The following is a 13,132-nucleotide window of genomic DNA, read 5'->3' as shown; positions in this document are numbered from 1 at the left end:
ACTATGTCTAAAAAAATAAAATAAAATAAAATAAAAAAATAAATTAGCCAGTGGCGGTGGCCCATGCCTATGGTCCCAGGTACTTGGGAGGCTAAAGCAGGAGAATTGCTTGAGCCTGGGAGGTAGAGGCTGCAGTGAGCCATCCTCATGCCACTGCACTACAGCCTGGGTGACGAAATGAGACCTTGTCTCCAAGTGAAAAGAAGCCTTGCTTCTGCCGCTTGGAGCATGTCTGATAGAACTCAGGCTTTCTGATACCTAGTTCTGGAAACGTTAAGAGAGCCTGACGGATGATGCCTCTGCCATCTAGCTAGCTACCAGGCCAGATTCTGCCAAGCAGATATTAACCTTAACAGCCACAAAATAATTTACACCTATAAGTTCCATGAATTCCCAACATTGTTTTCATGTTGGTGATGCAATTTTTCATAGTACATTTTTTAAAAAGACTATACTGCTCACGTCTGTAATCCCAGCACTTTGGTAGAACTTCTGGACTCTAATGATCTTCCCTGCCTCAGCCTCCTGTGTAGCTGAGACCACAGGTGGGCGCCACCATGCCCAGCTAATTTATTTTTTATTTTGTAGAGACAGGGACTGGCTTTGTTGCTCAGGCTGATCTCAAACTCCTGGGCTCAAGCAATCCTCCCCCCTTGCCTCCTAAAGTGCTGGGATTACAGGGGTGAACCACACCCAGCCCTATTAGGCCTATTAATAAGCTCCTGGTTTCTCCAATGGAAGGTTTCTGATATTCATTATACTAGTGAGCAAAACTTCTGGATATAGATAAAGATATGGATAGTGGAAATGTTCGTGATATAGACCTTGATTAGAATACTGGCAGCCTTGGCTGGGTGCAGTGGCTCACACATTTAATCCCGGTCCTTTGGGAGGCCAAGGCAGGTCTGATCTCCTTCAAGATCACCTGAAGTCAGGAGTTGGAGACCAGCCTGACCAACATGGTGAAACCCCATCTCTGCTAAAAACACAAAAATTAGCCAGACGTGGTGGCACACACTGTGTAGTCCCAACTACTCGGCTACTCGGGAGGTTGAGACAAGTGAATCGCTTGAATCCAGGAGCTGGAGGTTGCAGTGAGCGGAGATCGTGCCACTGCACTCTAGACTGGGCGACTGAGTGAGACTCCGTCTTAAAAAAAAGAATACTGGCTGCCTCTGGTACTTAAACGAGGATACACATGAATACACATAATGCGTGAGTAGGTAGACACAAGGGGGCGCTAGACATATATATTTATACCGTGCATGTTCTGAAACAAATAAGGACATCTAGCCTGGGTCCAAGGAAAAGTCCACCTGCCTACTCTGCCATTTGTTTCTAGTCCAGGGACTCAGATTTTTTTTTTTTTTTTTTTTTTTTTTTTTTTTTTTTTTTTTTTTTTTTTTAGACAGAGTCTTGCTCTGTCACCAGGCTGGAATGCAGTGACATGTGGCACAATCTCGACTCACTGCAACCTCCGCCTCCCGGGTTCAAGGGATTCTCCTGCCTCAGCCTCCGAGTAGCTGGGACTACAGGTGTGTGCCACCATGTCCAGCTAATTTTTGTATTTTTAGTAGAGATGGTGTTTCACCATGCTGGCCAGGATGGTCTCGATCTCCTGAGCTTGTGATCCACCTGCCTCGGCCTCCCAAAGTGCTGGGATTACAGGAGTGAGCCACTGCACGTGCCCAATTTTTTTTTGGGGGGGGCGGGGGACATGGCCTGGCTCTGTCACCCAAGATGGAGTGCAGTGGCATGATCGGGGCTAACTGTAGCCTCGACCCCCTGGGCCCAAGTGATACTCCTTACTCAGCCTCCTGGGTAGCTGGGATGATTGATGTATACTACCAAGCCCAGCTAATTTTCTTTTGTAGATATGCGGGTCTCCCTATGCTAACCAGACTGGTCTCAAGAGGAACTCTGATTGGTGACCTTGGGGGTGATCTCTCTGAGCTTCCCTTGTTTCTTCTATTAAATGGGGATGCAATAGCTGGGTGTGGTGGTACGCATCTCTACTCCCAGATACTCTGGAGGCTGAGGCAAGAGGATCACTTGCACCAGGAGGTGGAGGCTGCAGTGTGCTGTGATTGGGCCGCTGCCCACTAGCCTGGGTGAGTGAGATACTGTCTCAAAAACAAAACAATACAGTAAATAAATAAAATACAGCCAGGTGCAGTGGCTAACACCTCTAATCCCAGCACTTTGGGAGGTTGAGGCAGGTGGATCACCTGAGGTCAGGAGTTCAAGACCAGCCTGGCCAACATGGAGAAACCCCATCTCTACTAAAGATACAAAATTAGCTGGGCATGATGGCACTTGCCTGTAATCCCAGCTACTGGGGAGGCTGAGGCAGGAGAATTACTTGAACCTGGGAGGCAGAGCTTGCAGAGTTAAAGGGTTGCTCTATAGTAGGGCTTGTCCAGTAAAACTTTCTTTCTTTCTTTCTTTTTGAGGCAGGATCTCACTCTTGTCATCCAGGCTGGAGTGCAGTGGCCCCATCTCGGCTCACTGCAACCTCCACCTCTTGGGTTCAAGCAATTCTCCTGCTTCAGCCTCCCAAGTAGCTGGAATTACGGGCACGCACCCCACACCCAGCTAATTTTTGTATTTTTAAATAGAGATGGGGGTTTCACCATGTTGGTCAGGCTGGTCTGGAACTCCTCACCTTGTGATCCACCTGCCTTGGCCTCCCAAAGTGCTGGGATCACAGGCATGAGCCATCGCACCTGGCCTCAGTAAAACTTTCTGCGATAATGAGAATATTCTGTATCTGTGCTATCCAACAAGTTAGCTACTAGTCACATGTGGCTATTGTGCCCTTGAAATGTGGCAAGTTTTAGTTTTGAGCCGCAGTGGCGGCCAGGGGCTGCTGTATTAGACTTAAGTTAGAAAAACTTCAGCCAGAGTTCATGGAAAGGGTTTAGGCTATACAAAGAGTTGTTTGACAACAGCTGTAAAGATTCACGGTAGATATAGCCTAGAAAATTGGGAGGGGAGAAGCAGAGCTCAAAAACTAGGTAGAAGTTTTCAGGGAATCTGAACTTTGTGCAAGAAGCAAAAAAGAGACACAGAAATTTTCCCCAGAGGCTTTCAAAGGGAGGCAGAGTCGAAGAAAGGGCTTTGGGCTGAGGGTCAGGAGGCGACAGCACCAACTCTAGCCTGCAGTGAACTATGGGTGACCCTAGGTGAGACTTCTTCCAGGCCTCAGTTTCCCCAAGTGTAAAAGGGCAGGCTGGTGCATTGGCTCATGCCTGTAATCCCAGCACTTTGGGAGGCCCAGGTGGGCAGATTGCTTGAGGTCAGGAGTTCCAGACCAGCCCGACCAACATGATGAAACACCAACTCCACTAAAAATACAAAAAGCTTCACTGGATGTGGTGGTACATGCCTGTAGTCCCAGCTACTTGGGAGGCTGAGGCAGGAGAATTGCTTGAACCTGGGAGGCAGAGGTTGTAGTGAGCTGAGATCATGCCACTGCGCTCCAGCCTGGGCGACAAAGTGAGACTCTATCTCAAGAAAGAAAGAAAAAAAAAAAAGGCCAGGCGTGGTGGATCACGCCTATAATCCCAGCACTTGGAGACTGAGGTGGGTGGATCACTTGAGGTCAGGAGTTGAAGACCAGCCTGACCGACATCGTGAAACTCCATTTCTGCTAAAAATACAAAAATTAGCTGGGCATGGCGGCGGGCATCTGTAATCCCAGCTGCTTGGGAGACTGAGGCAGGAGAATCGGTGGAACCCCAGGAGGTGGAGGTTGCACTGCGCTGAGATCACACCACGGCACTCCAGCCTGGGACAGACGGAAAATGTGGGTCAAAAGTGGTAGTGACATGTGACCATCAGCTGGCTCTTTAAAATTCTCCGGGGCGGGGAGTTCACCTTTCTTCAGGCGAAGGTGAACCAGGGCAGTGGGGCACAGCAGGGAGGCCACAGGGATCTGGGGAAGGGGTGGAGTCGGCCGATTCTCTGATACTGACATCAAGGCTTACAGGCTTCAGGCAAATGGCTCCGCCTCTTCCAGCCTTTAGAGGGCTCTGTCCCGTGCTAAGCTTTTAAAGAAGATTATCTTATTGACTCTCCAGCTGTTCTTGAGATATGGACTATCATTGGTTCCGTTTTGCAGTTGAAAAAACTGAGGGCTGGCATGAGATTGCACAATATGGAGAAAATTTGAGGAAATAAGACGAGGACCTCACTTCACCCAGTGCCTGTTCAACAGTGACTGCCTTCCCCATACTTTTATGTTATTTCAGGTGCACAAAATCCTGAGATGTGGGCAGTATTTCTCTCTAACAGCATAAAAACATGACAGCGCAGGCCAGGCGCGGTGGCTCATGCCTGTAATCCCAGCACGTTGGGAGGCCAAGGCAGGTGGATCATCTGAGGTCAGGAGTTCGAGACCAGCCTGACTAACAAAGTGAAACCCCATCTCTACTAAAAATACAAAAATTAGCCGGGTGTGGTGGTGCATGCCAGTAATCCCAGCTACTTGGGAGGCTGAGGCAGGAGAATTGATTGAATCTGGGAGGTGGAGGCTGCAGTGAGCTGAGATCGTGCCACTGCACTCCAGCCTGAGCAACAGAGCAAAACTCCATCTCAAAAAGAAAGTCAATGCAAATCAAAATAAGACATTTATTTTTTATTTTCTTTTGCCTATCTGTCATTGTACAAGGACACATTTATTTTCATCTAGTAGTAAATAATGGAAAGATGGACCATCTTTCAGACAGGCAAAGCACTTTTACAGCTCATTTCTATTCATGGAATCTAGAACATACAGCTTTCCAGGAATGGTCTGACAATGTTTATCAAAAACATAACCAGCTGGGCATGGTGGCTCACATCTGCAATCCCAGCACTTTTGGTGGCTGAGGTGGGAGGATCATTTGAGCCCAGGAATTAAAAGCTAGCTTGGGTGACATAGTGAGACTTGTGTTTTCTCTTTCTTTTTTCTTTTGAGACAGGATCTCACTCTGTTATCCAGGCTGGAGTGCAGTGGCACCAAGTTGGCTCACTGCAACTTGACCACATAGGCTCAAGCTCAGGTGATCCTCCCAAGTAGCTGGGATTACAGGCGCCCACCACCACACCCAGCTAATTTTGTATTTTTAGTAGAGACGGGGTTTCACCATGTTGGCCAGGCTGGTCTTGAACTCCTGGCCTCAGGTGATCCACTCACCTCAGCCTCCCAAAGTGCTGGGATTACAGGCTTGAGCCACCGCACCTGGCCCAAAAAATATTTTTTAAAGATGTGAGTGCGCAGATACCTAAAGTAAAAAAATGTCTGTCTCTACTCTCATTGGTCAGAAGAGTAAAGAATTATTAAGAACCCAGCAGTGTTCATTATTGGAGGGTTATTAAATTACACTTCACCTATATGGTGGAATAATATACAACCATTAAAAATGGTCGGGTGCGCCCAGTGCAGTGGCTCACTCCTATAATCCTAACAGGGAGGCCAAGGCAGGCAGATTGCCTAAGTTCAGGAGTTTAAGACCAGCCTGGGCAACATGGTGAAACCCCATCTCTGTTAAAATACAAAAAATTAGCCGGGTATGCAGCATGTGCCTGTAGTCTCAGCTACTCAGGAGGCTGAGGCAGGAGAATTGCTTGAACCTGGGAGGCGGGGGTTGCAGTGAGCTGAGATCATGCCACTGCACTACAGCCTGGGCAACAGACCAAGACTCTGTCTCCAAAAAAAAAAAAAGAAAAAGAAATTCAGGTGGATCTATGTTTATGAAACGAGAGAAGTTCATAGTCCAAACAACAGGTTTCAAAACGTTCTATATTTTATGATCCCACTGACAAGTAACATGCAGAGAAGGGCCGGGCATGGTGGCTCACGCCTGTAATCCCAGCACTTTGGGAGGCTGAGGCAGGTGGATCACGAGGTCAAGAGATCGAGACCATCCTGGTCAACATGGTGAAACCCCGTCTCTACTAGAAATACAAAAAATTAGCTAGGCATGGTGGCACGTGTCTGTAATCCCAGCTACTCAGGAGGCTGAGGCAGGAGAATTGCCTGAACCCAGGAGGCGGAGATTGCGGTGAGCCGAGATTGCGCCATTGCACTCCAGCCTGGGTAACAAGAGCGAAAAACTACGTCTCAAAAAAAACATGCAGAGAAAAGGCAGTACCCATCCAAATATAGTGTTTCCATTGGTGGGATTAAAAGAGATCTGTGTTCTCTGTTCTGTAGTCTCTGACATTTTCTGAACATTTTGCAATGAGCATATAGTACATTGACCGATTGATTATTGATTGATTGGGACAGGGTCTCATTTGTCACCTAGACTGGAGTGCAGTGATGCAATCACAGCTAGCTGCAGTCTCGACTTCTTGGGCTCAAGCAATCCTCCCACCTCAGCCTCCCGAATAGCTGACAGGCACCTGCCACTGCCCCCAGCAACTTAAATTTTTTTTGAAGACAGGGATCTCACTATGTCGTCGAAGCTGGTCTCGAACTCCTAGGCTCAAGCGATTCTCCTACCTCAGTGTTGGGATTACAGGCGTGAGTCATTGCACCCAGTCGATATTACTTTGTATAATCAGAAAGTTATTTTATAATCAGGGGAAATAAAAAACATCTGGTATTTGTTATCTGAGAGGCACAAAAACGTGTGGATAAGCACACAGATTCTAGATTCAGCTTTCCTGGATTTTGGCTTGAACTCAGCCAAGTTAATGGCTGAGTTAGCCTGGGCAGATTACTGGCCAATGGAGGAAGCCGTACCTCAGTTTCCCTCATTGTAAAATCCAAATAACCATAGCTCAGGTTTACTGAGAGGTTGTCACGTGCCAGGCAGTTTGTTTTACGTTAATCATTGGGCTGAACGCTCACAACAGCCCTATTAAGTATGTGCTCTTATTATAAAATGGGTCACAGGCATCAGCAGGGAGGGAGGCCGAGACCATGAGCGCCCCCTGGAGTAGAGCTGGGGAGCTACAGCAGAATTGGGAGGCAGCGCAAACGCAGAACGGGCGGGAGGCGTGGCAAGAACTAGCGGGAGTTTTTTCCCCCACTACGATTGGCTGGTGTGTCATCCCTTGAAAAGGCAGCCAATGAGAGGCGCGGCCGCTTCGCCCTTCGAAGCCGCGGGCTGAGCGAAGGGAGGTGCGGCGGAACCCAAGGCGCTCGGGCGACAGCGGGAGCCACGGACCCCGAGGCGGGTGAGGGGACCCTGGTGTCACTCCGTCTTGAGAGTGGCCCCAGCGTCGTTCCTACTCTCTTTGGCAGACCCCAGCGTCGTCCCCCTTTTCCTGAGAATATCCTGGCATCAGTTGCCCGTTCCCGAAGGGAATGCTGGCGTCATCCCTCTTCTCGAGGGGGTCCTGCTGTCAGTCCCCTGTCCTCATGGCCGGCACCGCATTGTCCTTTCCTCCTGCGGGAAACCCGGGAATCATCCCCTCTTCCTGGAGGGACCCTCATGCTACTCTCCCTTCCTGAGGGGACCCCAGAGCCGTCCCCCCTCCCTCAAGGCTTCCGAGCGTTGTTCCTTCTCCCTGAGAAGGAGCCTGGTGCTGTTCCCCCATTTCCAGAGTGTTTCCTGTCACTGTGCTCCCCACACTCAGACGGGATCTGTCATCCCCCCTTTTTCTGAGATCAGTCCCTTCCTCGCTTCCAGTTTAAAGCAAAGGCTTCAGTGGACCCATAGATGGGAGAAGGCCCAAAGACCCCCTTCCCTGTGCTTCCTTGCCCTCAGCTGAGCAGAGGGGAAGGAAAGACTCAGCTTACCCCGAGAAGATGGAAGGAACCAAAACCAGCTGATAAAGAAATTCACAGGCCGGGCACGGTGGCTCACGCCTGTAATCCCAGCACTTTGGGAAGCCGAGGCGGGTGGATCACGAGGTCAAGAGATCGAGACCATCCTGGTCAACATGGTGAAACCCCGTCTCTACTAAAAATAGAAAAAATTAGCTGGGCATGGTGGCGCATGCCTGTAATCCCAGCTACTCGGGAGGCTGAGGCAGGAGAATTGCCCGTACCCAGGAGGCGGAGGTTGCGGGGAGCCGAGATCGCGCCATTGCACTCCAGCCTGGGTAACAAGAGCGAAACTCCGCCTCAAAAAAAAAAAAAAGAAAGAAATTCACTATGTCACACTTGGTGGTGGCGCCCGTAATCTCAGCTACTCAGGAGGCTGAGGCAGGAGAATCGCTTGAACCTGGGAGGCGGAGGCCTGGGTGACAGAGCTAGACTGTCTCAGAGAAAAAAAATAAGCTGGAAAAAAAAAAAATTCTCCCGGCCAGGCTCTGAGAATTAAAAAAAAAAAAAAAAAATTAGCTAAGCATGGGCTTGTCTGTAATCCCAGCTACTCTGGAGGCTGAGGCAGGAGAATTGCTTGAACCTGGGAGGTGGAGGTTGCAGTGAGCCAATATTGTGCCACTGTATTCCAGCCTGGGTGACAGAGCAAGACTCCGTCAAAAAAAAAAAAAAAAAAGATGGCACCATAAAATCAGTTACAACCCTGAGCAGTGGATATGGTATTGGTGCTCACAGGAGGGTGGGTCCTTTAAATAGGGAACTTCCTCAAAACATGTGCAGTGGCCGGGTGCGGTGGCTCAAGCCTGTAATCCCAGCACTTTGGGAGGCCAAGGCGGGTGGATCATGAGGTCAAGAGATCGAGACCATCCTGGTCAACATGGTGAAACCCCGTCTCTACTAAAAATACAAAAAAATTAGCTGGGCATGGTGGCACGTGCCTGTAATCCCAGCTACTCAGGAGGCTGAGGCAGGAGAATTGCCTGAACCCAGGAGGCGGAGGTTGCGGTGAGCCGAGATCGCGCCATTGCACTCCAGCCTGGGTAACAAGAGCAAAACTCCATCTCAAAAAAAAAAAAAAAAAGTGCAGTTTTATTTGATTTATAAGAAATAGCATTTGTTCCGAAGTTTTGACATGCTACTTTTGTTGCCTAGGCTGGAGTGCAATGGTAGGCTCTGAGCTCACTGCAACCTCTGCCTCCTGGGTTCAAGCGATTCTACTGCCCCAGCCTCCTGGGTAGTTGGGATTACAGGCACCTGCCACCATGCCCAGCTAATATTTGTATTTTTAGTAGAGACGGGGTTTCACGATGTTGGCCAGGCTGACCTCGAACTCCTGACCTCAAGTGATCTGCCTGCCATGGCTTCCCAAAGTGCTGGGATCATAGGCATGAGCCATCGTTCCTGTCCTTAAGAATGCTGCTTTTAAAAATAGGAACAAGTCAGGAACTCAATCTTGTTCCTTTTCTAACTTGCCTTCTCTGGAAATAGTTCCTCTTTCACCCAGAGGCCCACAAGAGGGTGCTATCTGCCTTTTAGATGAAACTTCCTGAATCAACCCTGAGGATATTCATCACAAGAGCTACACATTCTGAGTAGCTGGGATTACAGGCACATACCACCCTACCCACCTACTTTTTTATTTTTCGTAAAGACAGGGCTTCGCCATGTTGTCCAGACTGGTCTCAAATTCCTGACCTCAAGTGATCCTTGGCCTCCCAAAGTGCCAGGATTACAGGTGTGAGCCACCAAGCCCAGCCTATTTATTTTTTAAGTCTTGCTCTGTCACCCAGGCTGGAGTACAGTGGTGCAATCTGGGCTCACTGCAACCTCTGCCTCCCAGGTTCAAGTGATTCTCCTGCCTTAGCCTCCTGAGTAGCTGGGATTACAGGCTTGTGCCACTGCACCCGCCTAATTTTTTTTTTTTTTTTTTTTTGAGATGGAGTTTTGCTCTTGTTACCCAGGCTGGAGTGCAATGGCATGATCTCGGCTCACCGCAACCTCCGCCTCCTGGGTTCAGGCAATTCTCCTGCCTCAGCCACCTGAGTAGCTGGGATTACAGGCACGCGCCACCATGCCCAGCTAATTTTTGTATTTTTAGTAGAGACGGGTTTTCACCATGTTGACCAGGATGGTCTCGATCTCTTGACCTCGTGATCCACCTGCCTTGGCCTCCCAAAGTGCTGGGATAACAGGCGTGAGCCACCGCGCCTGGCCCTAATTTTTTTTTTTTTTTTTTTTTTTTTTTTTTTGAGACGGAGTTTCGCTCTTGTTACCCAGGCTGGAGTGCAATGGCACGATCTCGGCTCACCGCAACCTCCGCCTCCTGGCTTCAGGCAATTCTCCTGCCTCAGCCTCCTGAGTAGCTGAGATTACAGGCACCTGCCACCATGCCCAGCTAATTTTTTGTATTTTTGGTAGAGATGGGGTTTCACCATGTTGACCAGGATGGTCTCGATCTCTTGACCTCGTGATCCACCCGTCTCGGCCTCCCAAAGTGCTGGGATTACAGGCTTGAGCCACCACGCCCAGCTGAGACACGGTTTTGCCACGTTTGCCAGTCTGGTCTTGAACTCCTGACCTCGTGATCCACCCACCTTGGCCTCCCAAAGTGCTGGGATTACAGATGTGAGCCACTGCATCTGGCCTTATTTTATTTTAGATAGTTGGTATATTGCTGTGTCACCCAGGCTAGAGTACGGTAGTGCAATCGTAGCTCAATGCAGCCTCAAACTCCTGGGCTCAAGTGATCCTCCTGCCTCAGCTTCCCAAAGTGCTGGGTTATCGGCATGAGCCATTATACCTGGACAGCCTGTGATTTTTACTTATTTTTTTATTTTTGAGAGAGTCTTACTCTGTCACCCAGGTTGGAGTGCAGTGACACGATCTTTTGCTTTATTTCCCAGGCTGGTCTTGAATTCTGGGCTCAAGGGATCCCCTGACTCAGCCTCCCGAAGTGCTGGGATTACAGGTGTGAGTCACCTTGCCTAGTAATGTAATATTTACTTAGGAATGAGGTAAGTACTAGAAACCTGAAATGATGAAATTAGGCAGAATTGTCAAGATTGTTGAAGTTAGAATGATCATGATAATATTTGACACCAGAGCACCTTAGCTGTATAATTTTTTTTTTTTTTTTTTTTTTTTTTGAGACAGAGTTTCGCTCTTGCTACCCAGGCTGGAGTGCAATGGTGCAATCTTGGCTCACTGCAACCTCCTCCTCCTGGGTTCAGGCAATTCTCCTGCCTCAGCCTCCTGAGTAGCTGGGATTACAGGCACGCACCACCATGCCCAGCTAATTTTTTGTATTTTTAGGAGAGACGGGGTTTCACCATGTTGGCCACGATGGTCTTGATTTCTTGACCTTGTGATCCACCCGCCTCGGCCTCCCAAAGTGCTGGGATTACAGGCTTGAGCCATTGCGCCCAGCCATTGCTGTATAATTTAAAATTCACAGGCTGGTCCAGGTGTGGTGGCTTACGCCTGTAATACCAGCACTTTGGGAGGCCAAGGTGGGTCGATCACTTGAGGTTAGGAGTTCCAGACCAGCCTGACCAACATGGTGAAACCCTGTCTCTTAAAAATAAAAAATAAAAAATAAATAATAATAAAAACCAAAAATTAGTCAGGAATGGTAGCCTGTAATCCCAGCTACTGGGAAGGTTGGGGCAGGAGAATCGCTTGAACCCAGGAGGCAGAGGTTGCAGTAAGCCGAGATTGCACCACTGCACGCCAGCCTGGGCAACAGAGTGACTCCATCTCAAAATTAATAAATAAATGAATGAATTTATGAAGAACTCCCAGGAAAACAGCAGGAACATAATGTGCCAAGTGCTTTGGTGGAGAATCTGGCAGCATCTGCTAGGGCTTTGCCTCTCTGATGATCGAGTAAATTCCACCTCTTAGCATCCACCTTGAGAAAACCCACAGTTATGCCTACAGAGACACAACTACCAAAGGGCATTGTAGCCTTTGTGTATAATTCTGAGAAAACAGAAACAACTTAACCATCTGTCCCTAATGGAAGAGACAGAACACCAGGCAGCTGGTTAAAGGAATGTGATGCCACAGATGGATCTAGAAGATCTCAACGAAAAAAGGCAAGTTGCAGAATACAGGCAGCATCATCCATTTATGTAAAGGAACAGAACATTACTGCAAAGTTTTTTTGTTTGTCTTAAGATTAGAGTGTGGCTGGAATGGAGAGAGAGTAAGATTTTGCTGTTTTACAATTAGCCAGGCACAGTGGCAGACACCTGGAGTCCCAGCTACCTGGGAGGCTGAAGCACAAGAATTGCTTGAACCTGGGAGGCAGAGTTTGCAGTAAGCTGAGATTGAGTTACTGCACTCCAGCCTGACTGAGGGGGACTCAGTCTCAAAATCAATCAAAATGTGACTTCACCAAAACCCCGCCTGCTGGTCCCTCAGCACATTTGTAGTCCCTCAGCTGCAGCATCTGGCTTACTTGTGGTGCGGCCAACAGTCCTGGTTTACGTGGACCCATGGGTTTGGGGGCTGCCAGCCTTTCTATGCTCAAACTTGGATAAATGGGTCACCCAGCCTGAGGGCAGGCATCACTGCAGGTTTGTTCACCACCATCTCCCCAAAGCCCAGCAGAATAGGGACTCAAAATAAGTTGGTTTTTGTGGAGTTGCAAAGTGAATGTAGACCGGGCAAGATGGCAAAACCCCATCTCTACAAAAAATAAATTAGCGGGGCATGGTGGTCCCAGCTATTCAAGAGGCTGAGCTGGGAGGATTTCCTCATTACAGTTAAGTTGAGGATGCAGTGAGCCGTGACCACCCCACTACACTCCAGTCTGAGTGACAGATGAGACTGTCTCAAAAAAAGAAAGAAAAAAAAGAAACAGCTGATACAAAAATTGCTTAATTGAATTGGCTAAACTTTTTTTTTTGTTTTAAACAAGGTATCGGCCAGGCACAGCATTTTGTGGGCTGAGTTGGGCAGATCACCTGAGGTCAGTAGTTTGAGACCAGCGTGGCCAACATGGCAAAACCTTGTCTCTACTAAAAATACGAAAATGAGGCCAGGCGCGGTGGCTCAAGCCTGTAATCCCAGCACTTTGGGAGGCCGAGGCGGGTGGATCACAAGGTCAAGAGATCGAGACCATCCTGGTCAACATGGTGAAACCCCGTCTCTACTAAAAATACAAAAACATTAGCTGGGCATGGTGGCATATGCCTGTAATCCAAGCTACTCAGGAGGCTGAGGCAGGAGAATTGCCTGAACCCAGGAGGCGGAGGTTGCGGTGAGCCGAGATCGCGCCATTGCACTCCAGCCTGGGTAACAAGAGCGAAACTCCGTTTCAAAAACAAAAAAAAAACAAAAAAAAAACGAAAATGACCGAACGTG

This window comes from Saimiri boliviensis, chromosome 14 (assembly GCF_048565385.1).
Source record: "Saimiri boliviensis isolate mSaiBol1 chromosome 14, mSaiBol1.pri, whole genome shotgun sequence".
Lineage (NCBI taxonomy): Eukaryota > Metazoa > Chordata > Mammalia > Primates > Cebidae > Saimiri > Saimiri boliviensis.
The sequence above is the reverse complement of the archived record's forward strand: the minus strand, read 5'-3'. Positions refer to the sequence as shown.